Genomic DNA, 17629 nt, shown 5'->3' with positions numbered 1-17629 from the left:
CACCGGGGTTGCTGCTTTTTTCTCTCTTCAACTACCACTGAAAGATCCTGCGGTATGTGAAATTGATGTGTGAATGAAAATCCATTATTTCTGTGGGACAGTTGCCGTGTATCTATCTCAGCTTTGCTTTTTGCCTCATTGTGTGTTATCAAAACGATGCATGTATAGGTGCCAAGTGGAGTAAATTATGTGTTACCCATTGCTGCCCAAAAAACAACTGTCGTTTGTTAATCATTCAAATTCCTGGATTACACACATTTAAAAAGAAAATGTTATTCAATTCAATAAGATATTACTTGTGAAATTTTGTCTTCAACAATATTTGACAGAAGTTGGGGTCCTAATTTCATCGTTTATGGTTGACAGCCCGGCGCATGAGGCAAGAAACAGTCAAATGTCAAAATCCTAAATTCAAGTCATTGAAAATTTTCATTTCAGGAATTGAATTTTGTAAGAAATAGTGATGGGACCCCTCCCTACCCTGGCTATGCTTCTATTTGTCAGAGTACTAGTGAAGTTCTTGCTATATTCTGTAGAAAAATATTACTATCTATAGGAAAGTATTCAGTCTCTCCCAAATCTATGCATGTACAGTGCACAGGTTCTTAACTTATATTAAAGTAAATTACATTTTTTGTGCCACATAAAGTTTGCATGCATTAAGTTAAGAATTCAAGTTGAAATGCTGAATATTATGGTCATATTTTCTGTTACAGTTTTAGAATGTATAATTCGGGCAGCACGATAGCACAGTGGTTAGCACAGTTGCTTCACAGCTCCAGGGGTCCCAGGTTCGATTCCTGGCTTGGGCCGCTGTATGTTCTCCCCGTGTCTGCATGGGTTTCTTCCGGGTGCTCTGGTTTCCTCCCACAGTCCAAAGATGTGCAGGCTAGGTGGATTGGCCATGCTAAATTGCCCTTAGTGTCCAAAACGGTTAGGCGGGGTTACTGGGGGTTACGAGGATAGGGTGGAGGTGTGGGCTTAGGTAGGGTGCTCTTTCCAAGGGCCAGTGCAGATTCGATGGGCCGAATGGCCTCCTTCTGCACTGTAGATTCTATGATCTCCCAAATCTGTGCATGGACAGTACACAGTTTCCTCACTTGTATTAAAATAAATTTAAATTTTTGTGCCACATAAAGTTTGCATGCATAAAATTAAGAATTCAAGTTGAAATGCTGAATATTATGGTCATATTTTCTGCACAGTTTTAGAATGTATAATTTGTTTGAAAGAATATTCAAATAATAACTGTTTTCCTGCTTCCATCAGTGATGCTCAGGGCATTTGATTGTCACTTTGTCGCTTGTAAATTCTTTGTCACTTTGCTCAGGTATTATGAGAATGGCATCTTACTTTTATTCCTCTACGGGATGAGTTTTGCTGGCTGGGCCAGCATTTGTTGCCCATCACTAACTGCCCTCCATTTCAGAAGGCAATTGAGAGTCAACCACATTGGTGTGGAGTCACATGTAGGTCAGACCAGATAAGGATGGCAGATTTCCTTCCCTAAAGGACATCCAGAGAACCAGATGGGTTTTTACAACATTCAACAATGGTTTCATGGTCATCATTAGACTTTTAATTCCACAATTTTATTGAATTCAAATTTTACCACCTGCCATGGTGGGATTTGAACCCGGGTCCGCAGATATTGCCCTGCCCTCTGGATTATAGTCCAGTAATTACAACACCACTGCATAAATTTTAACATTTTGGTGGGTTGTATGATAGTTTGGCATTATGGCCATTGTTGTGTACAATCATTCATGTTTCTGGTGCTAGAATTTAAACAAGGGTGATAGGAACCACTTTCAAAAAGGTTATCTTCGTCAGTGATAAGGTACCAATGAATCTCCCATGGGCCGTGCATCACTGACACTTAAAAGCACTAGAGACATTCCACCAGCAGTGCCTCCAGATTTATTGAGAAGACCATTGAAAAAAATGGTAATGTTTCTCTTGAAGCCAGCTCCACAAGAATTCCGGCAAAACTCCTGCAAAATCAATTTCAATGGAGTGTGTACTATGTCCAGATGATCAAATTCCACCCACCCCCGGGCAACAGGTATTGTATTTTCCACTCTCAAAGGTCCAATGCTCACGAGAGGACAAGAAAATGCTTCTGAGGCAATCTGAAGCACTCCTTGAAGCATGGTACCATTGACATTAATGACTGGGAGGAGCTCACTACCAAACATTCAAAATGGTGACAACCTGGCCATCCAGCTGCAGCACACATCTGGGCCTTTGTGTCACAAGGTTTAACTGATGAGGCAGAGCAATGGCTGAGAAGAAGAGAAAAGAAAGCAAATCCTGCACGATCGATCACACTACTTTGAGGCTTTTCTCTCTCCGGTGTGCGCCCAAGGAGATGCAGGTTGAGGATCGGCTTGTTCGGTCACACAAAGATCCATGGCACAAACACTCAACTCTGAGTAAACGCCATCTTCGAATTGAGGGACAATTGATGATGACTAATGTAGACCAATTAAACAGGTTCAAATACAGTAAATTTTGAAAATTGATATTTATCTTGAAGGAGGATATTAGAGCTATTGATAATTATGAGAGCGTCATTGCACAATGTATGTAGTAGTAGGTTAAAAACTTGCAAACATAGTGGCGATATTCAAGAGGGATGACAATTTAGACCCTGCCAATTCCAACCAATCAATCTTTCCTCAGTGCTGTGTAAAAGAATGAAGTTATTATCAAATATAAGCTTGAACATTATGGGCAGGATTTTAAGTATTGCGGGTCTCCCTTCCCCTGGTTAGAAAGTTGATGGTGAAATGGTGAACATGGTCCAGCAGGCTGCTATGCAGCCATTTAAAGCTTGAGCATTAAATGGCTCATGGTGAGTCTTCTGCTACCTCTGAGAGTTGCTGGCCAATCCAATGACTGACAGCTCTCTGATTCTAACAGTGCCGTGGTTAATGGTGGCCATTGCTGGGACTATATCCAGAGCTGGGTGGATCAGTGATTTATCGGCATAACCAGGATAGGAGGCACCATCGAGGGTGGTTGAGATTCGTAGTCCGGTAGCTGAGGGAAAACTGGAGAGAGGATGTGCAAGTTCTTGGGAGGGGGCACCTTCCAATGGGCTCATAGGGCTTTGAAAGGGAGACACGCCCCCCCCCCCCCCGACTTTCCTGCCAGTAGCCTGAGGAGTGGGACCTGATGAGTTTCAACTCTGACTGCTTCAAGAAAAATTGCAGTGAAGTGGGCCTCGAGATAGCTAATAATCAGCTGCTTAAGGGCCTCAATTGACCTAAGAGCAGGTGGGCTGCCTGATGTTTTGCCTGCCATGTGCAAAATTGGATGGATAAGTGATGGATAAGCACCTTTTCCATAAGGGAGCATAAACTTCTACCCTGTCTGTTCAAAAGTAAATTAGTAAACAGGAGTAAGATTGAGAAGGGGAAGATCTGTCTGACCAATCTCTTGAATTTTCGAGGGAATGACATTCAAGTTGGCTTTGGCAGTGTGTTCTGCTCAGAAATCAAGAAGACATTTGACAAATTTCTACATGAACTCTTTTCAAGTTCAACTAATTAAACTAAACAAATTAAGGGACAAATCAAAAGGGGCCACTCCTTAAAAGGGCACTGCCTAAACTAAAACAAAGATCAACCGAAACACAAAAACTCAAACCAAAATGTGATTAAAAGGATCTATAAAGTATCCCATACCCTGCGGTGCCCACCGGGCATGGAAGGCCGTAATGGAGCCAGTGGACACTGCATGCTCCCTATGGCTGCACGGTGGCACAGTGGTTAGCACAGTTGCTTCACAGCTCCAGGGTCCCAGGTCCGATTCCCGGCTTGGGTCACTGTCTGTGCGTTCTCTCCGCGTTTGTGTGGGTTTCCTCCGGGTGCACCGGTTTCCTCCCACAGTCCAAAGATGTGCAGGTTAGGTGGATTGGCCATGCTAAATTACCTGTAGTGTCCAAAAAGGTTAAGTGGGGTTATTGGGTTACAGGGTTGAGGTGGAGATGTGGGCTTGAGTAGGGTTCCCTTTCCAAGGGCCGGTGCAGACTCGATGTGCCGAATGGCCTCCTTCTGCACTGTAAATTCTATGATTCTATCCAGGGACACCAGGCCCTGAATGAAGCTGTGGAAGAGGGGCAGACAGTCAGGTTGAACAACTCCCTTGATCACCAGCTGCCTGGAGCCGCAGATGGCACGTTTTGCCAGGCCCAGGAGCAGGTTCATGAGGAGGCCCTCCTTCTTCTCCGACCCTCTCCGCACCGGGTGCCTGTAGGTCAGGAGGGTGGGGTTGAAGTACAGACAAAGGTTTAATAAAAGGTTTGATAGGAAACTGAAAAAGATGTGCAACCTAAAACATTGAATGTAGACATGGTCCCCAGACTCCACAAGGCCGCAGAAATGGCAGGCATCTTGGGAGTCTGTGAATCAGAGCAAACGAAGGATTCATGGCATTGCTGCATGAAACACCCTCCATCCCATGTCCCCAAATTGAGGGGGGAGGACTCCTCCATAGAGGGACCTCCGTCGCCGAACAGCAACAAGGTGTGTCCAGGCGAGGGCAAGGCGGTGAAAGGTGTGCAGCAGCAGCCCATGCAGAAAACCCCTCCTTGCTGTGCGAAAGGACACGGAGGCATTTCCGAGAGGTGGCTAGGGTTGTAGGGCTCCTGCTCCTGAGGGAGGTTTCGCGGCTTGGGGCCAATGTGGAATTCTGTGCGAGTAGGGGTCTGCTCAGACGAGACTCCAACGCACATCTGCGAGACCGCAAGTGCCGTCGGATCCGAGCATGACTATTTTGACATCACGATGACTTCGGCCGTGAACTGGGCGCCCATTGCCGCTTTATGTGCCAACTCGCGGGGTGTCATTCAGTCCACTCCTCCGCTACCCAGCACATCCCGACACCAGACACCCCAGCAGCCACAGTCCTCCTCCGCTCCACCAGCCACTCGAAACGGTACTGGTGGAGGTTCAGATTCCTGAGTCATGGCTCCCTAACGACAGCCACTAATCCTGATGGGAAGAGCTGCAGCGTGAAGCGACCATCTTTGAGAAGGTCCTGTAAAAGGCAGGCAACACCTGCAAGGAGTAGTGGAAACCCCTCAGAACTATGAACAGGAGCTGCACATCGTAGTTCAGGCTGTGCATCTGACGGAAGAAATCCATCGCCAGGACACACCATCATGGAGGAGGCTCAGCATTGAAGCATCGCTGCAGGGACTGAAGGCGGAAGGATGCCACCTGACACCCCTCCCTACAAACGGTGCAGAAACAAGACGGCGAGGGGATGGGAAGTAAATATAACAGGCATCATGTTGGTTTCATGACAGGTTAGCACTATTGTCCAGTACGGGAATCGAATGGCGATGTTGGAGTTATTCGCACCATTCGCTAACCATCTGATCTAATTGGCCAATTTCTACATGAAAGGTGCCAAAATACTAAAATATGGCAGAGAAATATCCCTGACACAAATGCATGACCTCACCTTCCTCGTCTGGAAGGAGGAGAGCATGCCAGACGATCTCTGAGATGCCGCAAGTGTCACCACCTTCCCTCAAAAAAACAAGACCAACAAGGTAAAGAGGATTCTTTGCTGATGATGCTTGCGTGTGCATGCATTGAGAAGCCGAGCTCCAAACTATCGGCAGGGCAATCACGGGGGTGTATGAAAGAATGGGCCTTGGGCTAAATATCCAAAAGTTAAAAATCCTCTACCAGCCTGCTCCTGTGGCGCAACACTGACCCCCGACTATCAAGATCCACGCCAAACCATTGGACAATCATATCTTGGGAGCCTCCTCTCAAGGACGGCAGATATTGATAGTCAAACTCAACATCGCCTCCAATGTGCTAGTGCAGCCTTTGGCCTTCTGAGGAAACGACTGTGTGATGACAAAGATTTCAAACCTGGCACCAAGCTCATGGTCTACAGGGCTGCAGTGCTACCTGCCCGCCTGTATGTGTCAGAGGCATGGACAATGTACAGCAAACACCTTAAATCCCTGGAAGAATGTCACCAGCGATACGTCCGCAAAACTCTGCAAATTCAATAGCAGGATAGTTACTCCAACATCTGTGTTCTCTCTCAGGCCAACGATCCCAGTATCGGGACCCTGGTTATGGCTACTCAGGTACATTGGGCAGGCCATGTAAGCTGCAGCCTGGTACAAGACTCCCAAAACAAGGTCCTACCCCGAGGTCCGTCACAGAAAGAAGTTATTAGGAGGACAAGAGGAAACATTTCGGATGTCCTCAAAGCCTCCATGAAAAAATGCAACATCCCCACCAATATGTGGGAATCTCTTGCTTGAGACTGCCTGAACTGGAGAGGAAGCATCCGCGAAAGTGCCAACCATTTCAAACATCTCTGACAGGCCCAGGAGGAAGATAAGCGGAAGGAGCGTACTACAACCAGAGCATCCCCCCACCTCAAACACTACCCCCGTCACCTGTGGCAGAGTGTGCTGATCCAGTATTGAACTTTCTTGTCATCTCAGAACCTACACCCTGGTGTTGAAGAAAGTCATCGTCGGTCATGAGGGACTGCTTAGGAAGAGAAGAAGAAGGGAGGAGGGCATGTGAGGAAAGGGGTAAGATGGTAGGGTGGGTGAGGTTAGGAATAGGGGCGGGCTTGGTGGCGGGGGGGCGTAGTTGGAGTTTTTTGGGTTAATGGGTGGGTGGAAGGGGGAGAGTCGGGGTGGAAGGGTGCTCAGCGTGGTGGTCAGATAGTCAATGAGGGAAGTCGGGTGGTGAGTTTGGGTCAGGTTGGATCGGGAGAGTCAGGTTGTGAGGTGGAGTCAGGTGGTGAGGTCAGGTCAGATAGAGTTGGAGACGTCAGTTGCTGAGGTCGGCGTGGAGGTCATCGGAAATCGTAGTGGAACATGGGGGGTGTGAGTCAGTGGGGAGGGGTAGTCAGGTCTGATCGGTATAGAGCAGGTAGCTGGGGGAGTTAGTGGGGGGAATGGGGGCCATGGGGATCAGTTGTTTAATTGCCCAAAAGTTAGACTAGGATTCATTTCCGTTTAACTCCTGGGTAAGTTGGAACTGTCCGAAGTCTCTGACTCTAACACAAAAGTTGGAAACTTTCAGAGGGTCCCTGAGAGCAGGAAATTCCCCTTTGGAAGTTCAGACACCTGGGCAATTCCCATATAGTCATTGCATTGGCACTTCCAAGGGGTCCCATAGTGCCTCTCAGGAGGTACGTCTGGTCTCCGTATCACCCCATATCAGGATATGAATTAATTTGTACCTTTTACTGCAATTTTGGTCATTAGATTAATTTTAAGTACAGCTAGGGCACTGCTTCCTAGCTAAAACTATCTTCTAATTAACAATTTATTTTTACATTTTTGCCTCAGTAATACCACATACTGTTATTTATTAAATAAAAACAGGTTAGAAACAAATTGCAATGTGCAGAGCTCATTGTACCTTATCTGGCTCTGAGTGGCAGCCCATCAATAATGTTATAAATATAGTACTGTAAAAATAGCATATGGAATTTTTTGTTAATTATATCTCCCAGTTCTTATATTGCGCTAAAATTCCTGCATCAAGGTTCAAGTAATATTGAGGTCGGGGCATCAGCCACTCAGTATTTACTCAACAGCAATGTTCTGGCGCCTGTTCTGACACATTGAGGGAGAATTCAGAATGTCCAATTCATCTCACAGCACGTCTTTCGGGACTTGTGGAAGGAAATCGGAACACCCGGAGGAAACCCACGCAGACACGGGGAGAATGTTCAGACTGCACAGACAGTGACCCAAGCTGGGAATCTAACCTGGGACCCTGCCGCTGTGAAGAAACAGTGCTAGCCACTGTGCTACCGTGCCGCCGATTGTCACATTTCTCAAATAATCACCTAAAAGAATGAAAGGAAAGATGTACTTGCCAACGGAATTTTCTACCATATTCGCTGTTGAAACAATATTTAGCAGTGCTTTTAAAATGGGTCCGGCTAGATGCTTGAAAAAGAGAAATATTAGAGGATTTGGGACTCTCGGTGAAGCGAAGACTGAGGAGTATGACTTGAGGTTTTTAAAATATTAAGGCTAACAGATAGAGATCAGTCAAGGTTATTTATGTTTGCAAAAGACAGCAGAACAAGCAACATGAGCTAAAGCTGAAAAGTAGTTTTGGATAGGGTGTAAGGAAGCATTATTATGTGCCTTTCTCCCTCCTGCTCTCCCTTTCTATTTCTTACAAGAGTCGTAGAAGCAAGTAATTTTATATATCAAGGCAGCCTTGAAAAGAAACACATTATCAGCTTCTCTGACATGCTGTTTCCATCACACAATTTCTGTCATGCTTGAAAGTTATTTATATATTATACTTCCTGTTGAATCCTACCCACTTGATCTCCCAGACAGCTGGCAATGTAATGTTATTATCTACTCAGGCCCTTTAAAATCAGAGCTATTGGCAATAGCTTCCATGTGCTGTCTCTCTCGCTGCTCCAACCCTGAGACATTCGGCTGAAGCTCCTCTTTACAAGAGTGGTCTTCATCCCTTCCCTGCTTGATCGAGTTGCCGTCTGTGCCCTGATCCAACCTACCATTGCTTCCATCAGTACAAAAATAATAACAACAGAAAACACTGCAGCAGGAGGCACGTTCTCTGAGGCAGCAAGGTGGTGATGTCAGTAGCTGAGGGATGGTGTTGGCAGGCCCATTTCCTGCAGCAGGAATTATAGGGAACACATTCCCTTTGCCATAGTTCAAGGTTTGCGGTGGTGGGGAACTTCTACTTTATCTCCTGGGTTGGCAGTGCTCAAGAGATCCCTCTTCCTTTCCAGGAAACTCCTAGGACATATAAGACGGCTGGCAACCCCAGTACATACGTGTGTACCTTTTATATATGAATGTCAGGCATCGGACAGCTCTTTGCTACCGGCTGAGGTTATTCACGAAGACCCCTTCTCAACCTTGCCCCTCGCCTGAGGTGTGGTCACCACCAGTCAGCCTATGGTCCTCGGGGACTATGGCAACATATGCATATATGTGAGTGAACCCACTGTGGACATGCTCATGATGTTAGAATATGCTCTTTTTTAAGGATAGGATTATCAAACCCTGGAAAATAGAACATTGATGCCTGTTCTTTAGAGTTACTTGTAAATGTTCATCCCAGGATGAGTGGTAGGTAGCAGAAGAAATGGAGTTTGTAGAGAAGAAGCTACTACACAAGTCTTTTAAGATTGTTTTGCATGCAAGTGCGTACAAGAGTTATTGTTTGGAAAGTGAGCGCTTTACTCCATTTACATCTAGTTTGAAGCTGTTCAGGTTTTAAGTTAATTATCCATGGCTTGGTTCAGTTCTTAAAAATTTTATGAGCCCACGTGGAGACCAACAAACTAAGAGATTTGAATTTACTGAATGAGCCCATTCAAAAAAACAGTTTCTTTTTTATTAACTTTAATTTTTGTTGTTTTTGGTTTGATTATTAACAGGCATATTGTAGTCAATATAAACTATAAATTACACTTTAATTAGCGAAGATAGATCCACAGATTTATTCAGTAGTTCACTTAGCCACAGCAAAAGTCCTTCAAAACTCTGAACTTCCTCGGGGAGAATTCCAGCTCATTTGATTAAAGACTTTAGCCACAAATTCCTGTCTGACAGCAACTTCGTTCCGTGGGTACGATTTTCGGAAAAGGCACCGTTTCAGATCCCTCTCAGCTCTGCTCCCGGATCCAGCTACCTCGATCTTCCTTTCCAACCGTGCTGTGACCTAGTAGGAAGGCAATCAATGAGCTGGAAATTTACGAGCTGGGTGGTGGGGAAAAAACTGACAGATGAAGCTGTCAGAACTGGTGCCACCGCGAGGATCAGTGCCGAACAGGGCTTGTGGTGGCTTGCTCCCGTGTCCCCCCCCCCGCCACCGTCCATCTCTGTCCACAACCCCAGCCACCCCTCCTGCTCACGGCTACAAACTGAACAAAATGCAGAGCTTGTCACATGAGGTAGCAGTCACAATCGTTTGGGAATAGTTGTCCTTTTGGGCATGCTCGAATGTATTTACCCATTACATTTTCTTTAATTGGAATAGTTTGCCTATGAATTAAAGTGACCAAATATTAGCCAGTGGCAAACAGTGCTCCCTGTGTGACCTGATTTTACTGCTACAATACTAACATGACCCCAGAACCAAGAAAAACAAAACGGCAGCAATTCGCTAATTGTTAAAGAGGATGTTAAAGAGGAACATACAATACGTCAGAAAATCTGTGTTTTTTAAAGTACTTTGTAAATAGTTACTTTCTGTAGTCACTGGCCCCAGTGAGACACATGGGTATGCATATTGCAACACAATCCGTCAAAATCTGGTAGTGTGGTTGATACAGCGCATCTAATCTCTGGTGTGACATCCAGGGTTGATCGATATTGAGATCAACTTCAGCATATTACTGTTCCAAATGCAATTTACTTCATGAATGCTGTGATTCGGTCACTCAGTTGAAGGCTGTTTGTGATTGTTCCTTGCATATATGCATCCAGTTCGTTTAGTTTCCTGAATATGTTTGTGACATTAGCAAGGAGGCAAATATTGCTTTGGTCACAATGAAAATCAACAAATTCTGTGTTTTTTTGGCAAATGTAAGGATTTGGCCCCTCGGTTCAAAATAATCTCGACAGTATCTGTCTTCTTGACAGCAGGTGGACCTCAGTATGAAACAGCACATAGCTGAGGAGATTGTGGAGGCATTGGTGATGATCTTTTAGGAATCACTGGAGGCAGGAAGGGTCCCAGAGGACTGGAATGCGACTAATGTAACACTGCTGTTTAAGAAGGGAGGGAGGTAGAAGACGGGAAATTACAGGCCGGTTAGCCTGACTTTGGTCATTGGTAAGATTTTAGAGTATTATTAAAGATTAAATCGCGGAGTACTTGGAAGTACACGATAAAATAGGACTGAGTCAGCACGGGTTTGTCAAAGTGAGGACAAATCTGTTAGAGTTCTTTGAGGAAGTAACAAGGAAGTTGGACAAAGGAGAACCAGTGGACGTGATTTATTTAGATTTCCAGAAGGCCTTTGACAAGCTGCCGCATAGGAGACTGTTAAATCTCCTTAAGAGATTTTAAGAGCCCATGGTGTTAAAGGTAAGATCCTGGCATGTATAGAGGATTGGCTGACTGGCAGAAGGCAGAGTGGGAATAAAGGGGTCTTTTTCAGGATGGCAGCCGGTGACTAGTGGTGTGCCTCAGGAGTCGGTACTGGGACCACAACTTTTCACAATATACATTAATGATCTGGAAGAAGAAACTGAAGGCACTGTTGCTAAGTTTGCAGGTGATACAAAGATCTGTAGAGGGACAGATAGTATTGAGGAAGCAGGCGGCTGCAGAAGGACTTGGACAGGCTAGGAGAGTGGGCAAAGAAGTGGCAGATGGAATACAATGTGGAAAAGTGTGAGGTTATGCACTTTGGAAGAAGAAATGGAGGCATAGACTATTTTCTAAATGGGGAAATGCTTAGAAAATCAGAAGCACAAAGAGACTTGGGAATCCTTGTTCACGATTCTCTTAAGGTTAACATGCAGGTTCAGTCGGCAGTTAGGAAGGCAAATGCAATGTTAGCATTCATGTCGAGAGGGCTAGAATACAAGACAGGGATGTACTTCTGAGGCTAAATAAGGCTCTGGTCACATCCCATTTGGAGTATTGTGAGCAGTTTTGGGCCCCGTATCTAAGGAAGGATGTGCTGGCCTTGGAAAGGGTCCAGAGGAGGTTTACAAGAATGATCCCTGGAATGAAGAGCTTGTCATATGAGGAATGGTTGAGGACTCTGGGTCTGCACTCATTGGAGTTTAGAAGGATTGAGGGGATCTATTGAAACTTACAGGATCCTGCGAGGCCTGGATAGAGTGGATGTGGAGAGGATGTTTCAACTTGTAGGAAAAACTAGAAGAAGAGGACACAATCTCAGACTAAAGAGACGATCCTGAGATGAGGAGGAATTTATTCAGCCAGAGGGTGGTGAATCTGTGGAACTCTTTGCCGCAGAAGGCTGTGGAGGCCAAACCACTGAGTGTCTTTAAGACTGTGATAGATAGATTCTTGATTAATGAGGGGATCATGGGTTATGGGGAGAAGGCAGGAGAATGGGGATGAGAAAAACATCAGCCATGATTGAATGACGGAGCAGACACGATTGGTCGAGTGGTCTAATTATGTTCCTATGTCTTATGGTGTTATGGTAATGGCCCACTAATTCATCCGGCCTGTCTCACCAGAGGACCATAAGAAATAGGAACAGGAGTAGGCCGTTCTGCCCCTCCAGCCTGCCCCGCCATTCAATAGGATCATGGCTGATGCGGCATTCCTCATGTCCACTTTCCTTGTAACTCTTGATTCCCTGACTAGTTTAAATCCTCCCCAACCACACTAGCAAATACTCACCCCTCAACTAACTATGCTGCTGATAAAGCACAATATATACACTCCCTACCCCACCCAGAAATCCTGTAATCTAGGAGAGATGATAAAATCCAGGCCACTTAAGGGGGGAAAAAGTCCTAAACATTTCTCACTCACCTCTTTAGGCCCTCAAGATTAAGCTAGACTACCCCTTTGGCTCTGATTAATGTTACGCCTGTACAGGGTTAACTTGGGCGGCACTGCGACACAGTGGTTAGCACTGCTGCCTCACTGCTCCAGGGTCCTGTGTTCAATTGCTGCCTCGGGTGACTGTCTGTTGAGTTGCAATTTCTCCCCATGTCTGCATGAGTTTCCTCTCAGTGCTCCGGTTTCCTCCCACAGTCCAAAGGTGTGCAGTGCGGCACGATAGCACTGTTGTTAGCACTGTTGCTTCACAGTGCTAGGGTCCCAGGTTGATTCCCGGCTTGGGTCACTGTCTGTGTGGAGTCTGCACGTTCTCCCTGTGTCTGCGTAGGTTTCCTCCGGATGCTCCGATTTCCTCCCAAACGTCCAGCAAGACATGTTGTCAGGTGAATTAGCCATTCTGAATTCTCCCTCAATGTACCCGAACAGGCGCCAGAGTGTGGCGACTAGGGGATTTTCACAGTAACTTCATTGCAGTGTTAATGTAAGCCTACTTGTGCCAACAATAAAGATTTTAAAAATGATTAAAATTAGGTTAGGTGGATTGGCCTTGCGAAATTGCCCCTTAGTGTCCAGAAGGTTAGCTGGGGTTACTGGGTTGTGGGGATAGGGTGGAGGCGTGGGGTTAAGTAGGGTGCTCTTTCCGAGGGCCGGTGCAGACTCGATGGGCAGAGTGGCCTCCTTCTGCACTGTAAAATCTGCAAACAAAATTCTAAACTGTACCCCATTAAGAAAACAGTCCATCTCTTGCTTGAAGAAATTTACCGAATCATCACGCAGGTTAGAAACTTGTTCTTCAGGTCTAATGTTCATTGGGAAAAGAACCACTTGACATCTTGGCCATGCATAACTTGAGACTGATCCATGGTCGTCCCTAACCTAATCAGTTGAAACTGCTGTGAATATTTTAACTTATTTGCATTAATTTGTAGTTTCATCTGTTTCAAAACCATTCAGGGGTATTCTCCAGTCGCCAGCTGCTCGTTTCTCAGTGGCATGCTTTCGCTTGCGAGGGGACCTCTCCCTGCCTCTTGTCAATGGGATTTCCCATTGAAGCCAGCCATGCCTTGGGGTACGCTGCCATCAGGAAAAGAGAATCCCAACAGCCGTAGAATTCCGAGCAAAGGCTGCAAATTGTTCCAAGTGTACAAAGTATAGATTGCAAAAAAGCATTCTGGGGGAGGACAGTTTAAAAAAAGAGGGGAAACCTTATTCTAATGCTAGTAATACTCAGCTGTTCAGGTCAACCTGCGCAGAGAGAATCCAGGTTCAGACAGCTTCTGATAAAGTCCCACATAAGGGGCGGGATTCTCCGACCCCCCGGCTGCCGAATTCTCCGGCGACGGAGATTTGCCGGGGGGGCGGGGGGGGAATCGCACGGTCGGCGGCTGCTGGCAGCGCCTCCCCTGGCGATTCTCCGGCCCGCGATGGGCCGCATGGCCGCCCGTTTTCGGCCAGTCCCGCCGGCGTATGTTACACCAGGTATTTGCCGGCGGGACCTGGCTGCGTGGGCGGCCTCCGGGGTCCTTGGGAGGGCGCGGGAGGATCTGGCCCCGGGAGATGCCTCCATGGTGGCCTGGCCCGCGATCGGGGCCCACCGATCCTTGGGTGGGCCTGTGACGTGGGGGCACTCTATTCGTCCGCACCGGCGGCTGTAGCGGTCCGCCATGGCCGGTGCGGAGACGAAGCCCTCTGCGCATCTGCTGGGATGATGCCAGCACACGCTGGCGCTCCCGCGCATGCGCCAACTCACGCCGGCCGGCGGAGGCCCTTCGGCGCCAGTTGGCGTGGCGCCAAGCCCCTTCCCCACTGGCTGGCGCGGCGCAAACCACTCTGGGGCTGGCCTAGCCCCTGAAGGTGCGGAGGATTCCGCATCTTTGGGGTGGCCCAACGCCGGAGTGGTTCATGCCACTCCTTCCTGCCGGAGCTGCCCGCCCCGCCGATTACAGCAGAATCCCGCCCAAGATGTTAGTTGCAAAATTGAAGCACATGGGATCAGGGGGTAATATAATGGCATAGATTGCAAATTTGTTTGCAGACACAAAGCAGAGAGTAGGAATAAATGGGTCTTTTTCGAAGTGACAGTAATGACTAGTGCGGTCCCAGAGGGATCAGTGCTTGGGTCCCAGCAATTTGCAATATACATCAATGATTTGGATGAGGGAACCAAATGTAGGGCCGGATTCTCCGTTCCCCCAGCTGTGTGTTTCTTGGCTGCGTGCCATTCGCTGGCAGCAGGATTCGCTACTCCTGCTGTTTGTCAATGGGATTGCTCAATGAAGCAACCCCACCCCAATGCTGCACTAAATCTTGTCCTCATGTTTTGCATGGATTAGTGGTTGGATCAAACCATTGGCGGGAGGTTTTGGGCTTTATTGATTGTTGATGACTTTAAATAGAAGGTGAATGTGGCATTGTTCATAGGAAAAAATAAAAAATGCTCAAATGGACAAACTCAATTAGGTGTAAGTGCAAACTTGTATTAGTTGAAACAGACAAGACCTGTAAAAATTCTCAAAAGACTTTGAGATAGTTTATTCCTTAGGTGTTTAACTTTAATGCTGGTTATCTTCAAATACAAATATAAATACTTGGTGATTACGTTTTAAAGAATTGATATGAAAATTCACATGAATGTTTAAAACAAAAAGATGTTTTGGATGGTTGATTTCAAGGAGTTTTATGTTAATTTTAAACTCTCGAACACAACTAAAATTATGCATAGACCTTTCCTGGAGATATATTTACCAATTGTACATATGTTTTACTGTGAGCTTGCTTAGAGACATTTGCATTATTTACCCATCTCTGTTAAATCATCCTGCATTAGGGTTGAAAGTTATATTTTGGGGATAATAATACAGAAGACTCCTGTTTTTAAATGGGATGATTTTTATCTCGCTTAATAATACATAACTGAATTGCACTTCATGTTTCTGTACAATGATACAGAAAACTGTTTGAATTTATTTTGAGTGAGTTATTTGATCTATGCTTAACAATGTATAATTAACAGTTTTATTTTAGAATGTTTCCAAGGAGATTGTGAATTAAATTACACGCCTAATTCCATTTTGTCCTACTTGGGTCTCATCTAGACTACCTATTGTGCAATGAATCATTAGATGCTTCAGTTCAACAAGTACTATAAAAATAAACCTTGCAGTGCCTCTAAGCTATAACTGGTTTGATGTATGGTAACAACTCACTGAGATCAATACTGTTTCTTGTTTACCAAATCAAAATATTTCTGGATTTTGTTTGTATAATATTACTAAAAATCATGCTGAGCTTAATCAAGTATCTCAACACAATGGAAAGCTGTTGTTTTAATCATCAAATTTTGACCCATGTTAATTTAGTCATTTTATTTAAATTTTTGGGGTTCTGGGGGGTACGTTTTACTGCATACCTATATATGATATTGGCAGCGGACAAATATGGATGAAATACTGTTAGTTTAAATTAAACTTCCTTGCTGGATGCTTTAACATCATGGAGGGATATTTGAGTGAAGTAGGCTGGCAATAAGTATTGGTTCAGCAAACAATCTAACTGCTTATCCTGTCTCATTGCAATATAAAGATTTTAACAAAAAATAATTTTCTCATCATTGTCCTTAACCATTTTTGGAAAGTGCAATTTGATTCATTTAACATTTTTTCTGCCGGTTTTCATGAATACTCAAAAGATTACTGTATCAAATAAATTTTGCACATCTGCTATGTTAAACATTGGTATAAATATATTGTAACTTTGCTATTTCAACGAGAGAGATTTTTGACCTCCACTCTGCCGTTACACATTAGGAACAGGGTGAGTACGCATTTACAATAGTCTGGCAGTACCACCACATTCCAGTTTAATTCCCATGAATCATCTTCACAATCACCAGTTTGCCTTCCCAGTGACAGTGAGGAGTGAGCTTCTCTGGTAGTAGTTGTAATTTCCTCGATTGCCTTTGTTCATTTATAATGTGATGATATTTGCATCATGCATATCCGTGGGAATGAGTCTCCTCTCCAACAGGGAAGGATGGGGTCTTGGAGATATGGCAGCAGACAAGGCTTTCCATATTTGAGTAGCTCAGCTGGTATTCTTTCCTTCCTTGTGTTTCCCTTGCTGCAAGAGAGTCCACAGTCTTTGCGAGCAATGAGGGTTCTGCATCAAACTTGCACATGACGGGTAGCTGCAGAAGATCATCAAGTACAAGCAGTGAGATATCTCGGAGTAGTGCTCTACCCAACAGCCATTTGCTCATTCTTGTTAGGGAGCATTTCCCCACCCATGGAGATCAAAGGAGCAACGTTGATATGGTGAGGCCACGTGTTCTGTGAGTCATACATAGCATGAAGATTACCATTGTCACTAGCAGTTTGTATTTCTTCACCTAGATTGATCCAATACTTGTGGCACAGTACCTTTACGTCTTCTGCACAACTGTGTTGGCTAGCATTTGATGGTCACATGCTTTAGGGTTAGGAGACGAGTTGTAAGCCAGGTGAGCTATGCTCTTCACTTCAAACACGGGAGTCATTTTTGCCAGGGATTTTTGAACCAGTCTTTGTTTATCATAGAATTTACAGTGCAGAAGGAGGCCATTCGGCCCATCGAGTCTGCACCGGCTCCTGGAAAGAGCACCCTACCCAAGGTCAACACTTCCACCCTATCCCCATAACCCAGTAACCCCACCCAACACTAAGGGCAATTTTGGACACTATGGGCAATTTATCATGGCCAATCCACCTAACCTGCACATCTTTGGACTGTGGGAGGAAACCGGAGCACCCGGAGGAAACCCACGCACACACGGGGAGGATGTGCAGACTCCGCACAGACAGTGCCCCTTAGAAACAAACTTTCAGGGTCTTGTTAAAGCGCTTGACAAGTCTGTCCGTCTGAGAATGGTATGGGGTGATCTCGATGCCGGTAATGCCCAGTTGGCGGTCAAGCGGCTTCATCAACTTGGAATTGAAGTTGGTCCCCTGATCTGTAATGATTTCCTCGAATGTGCTAACCCGAGAGATCAGCTGGAGCTGAGCACTAATGATTCTGGGTGTGGTGGTGAAACG

General features: G+C 45.5%; 1 protein-coding gene across 3 annotated transcripts in view; it reads left to right on the top strand.

Annotated features, from left to right (window-relative positions):
- b3galt1b (UDP-Gal:betaGlcNAc beta 1,3-galactosyltransferase, polypeptide 1b) overlaps positions 1 to 17629 on the top strand; it is a 150572-nt gene that overhangs the window by 1150 nt on the left and 131793 nt on the right. The gene's annotated exons all lie outside the window — the stretch shown is intronic.

This window comes from Scyliorhinus torazame, chromosome 2, assembly GCF_047496885.1.
Source record: "Scyliorhinus torazame isolate Kashiwa2021f chromosome 2, sScyTor2.1, whole genome shotgun sequence".
Lineage (NCBI taxonomy): Eukaryota > Metazoa > Chordata > Chondrichthyes > Carcharhiniformes > Scyliorhinidae > Scyliorhinus > Scyliorhinus torazame.
Note: the sequence above shows the minus strand (reverse complement) of the source record. Positions and strands in the feature narration are given on the sequence as shown.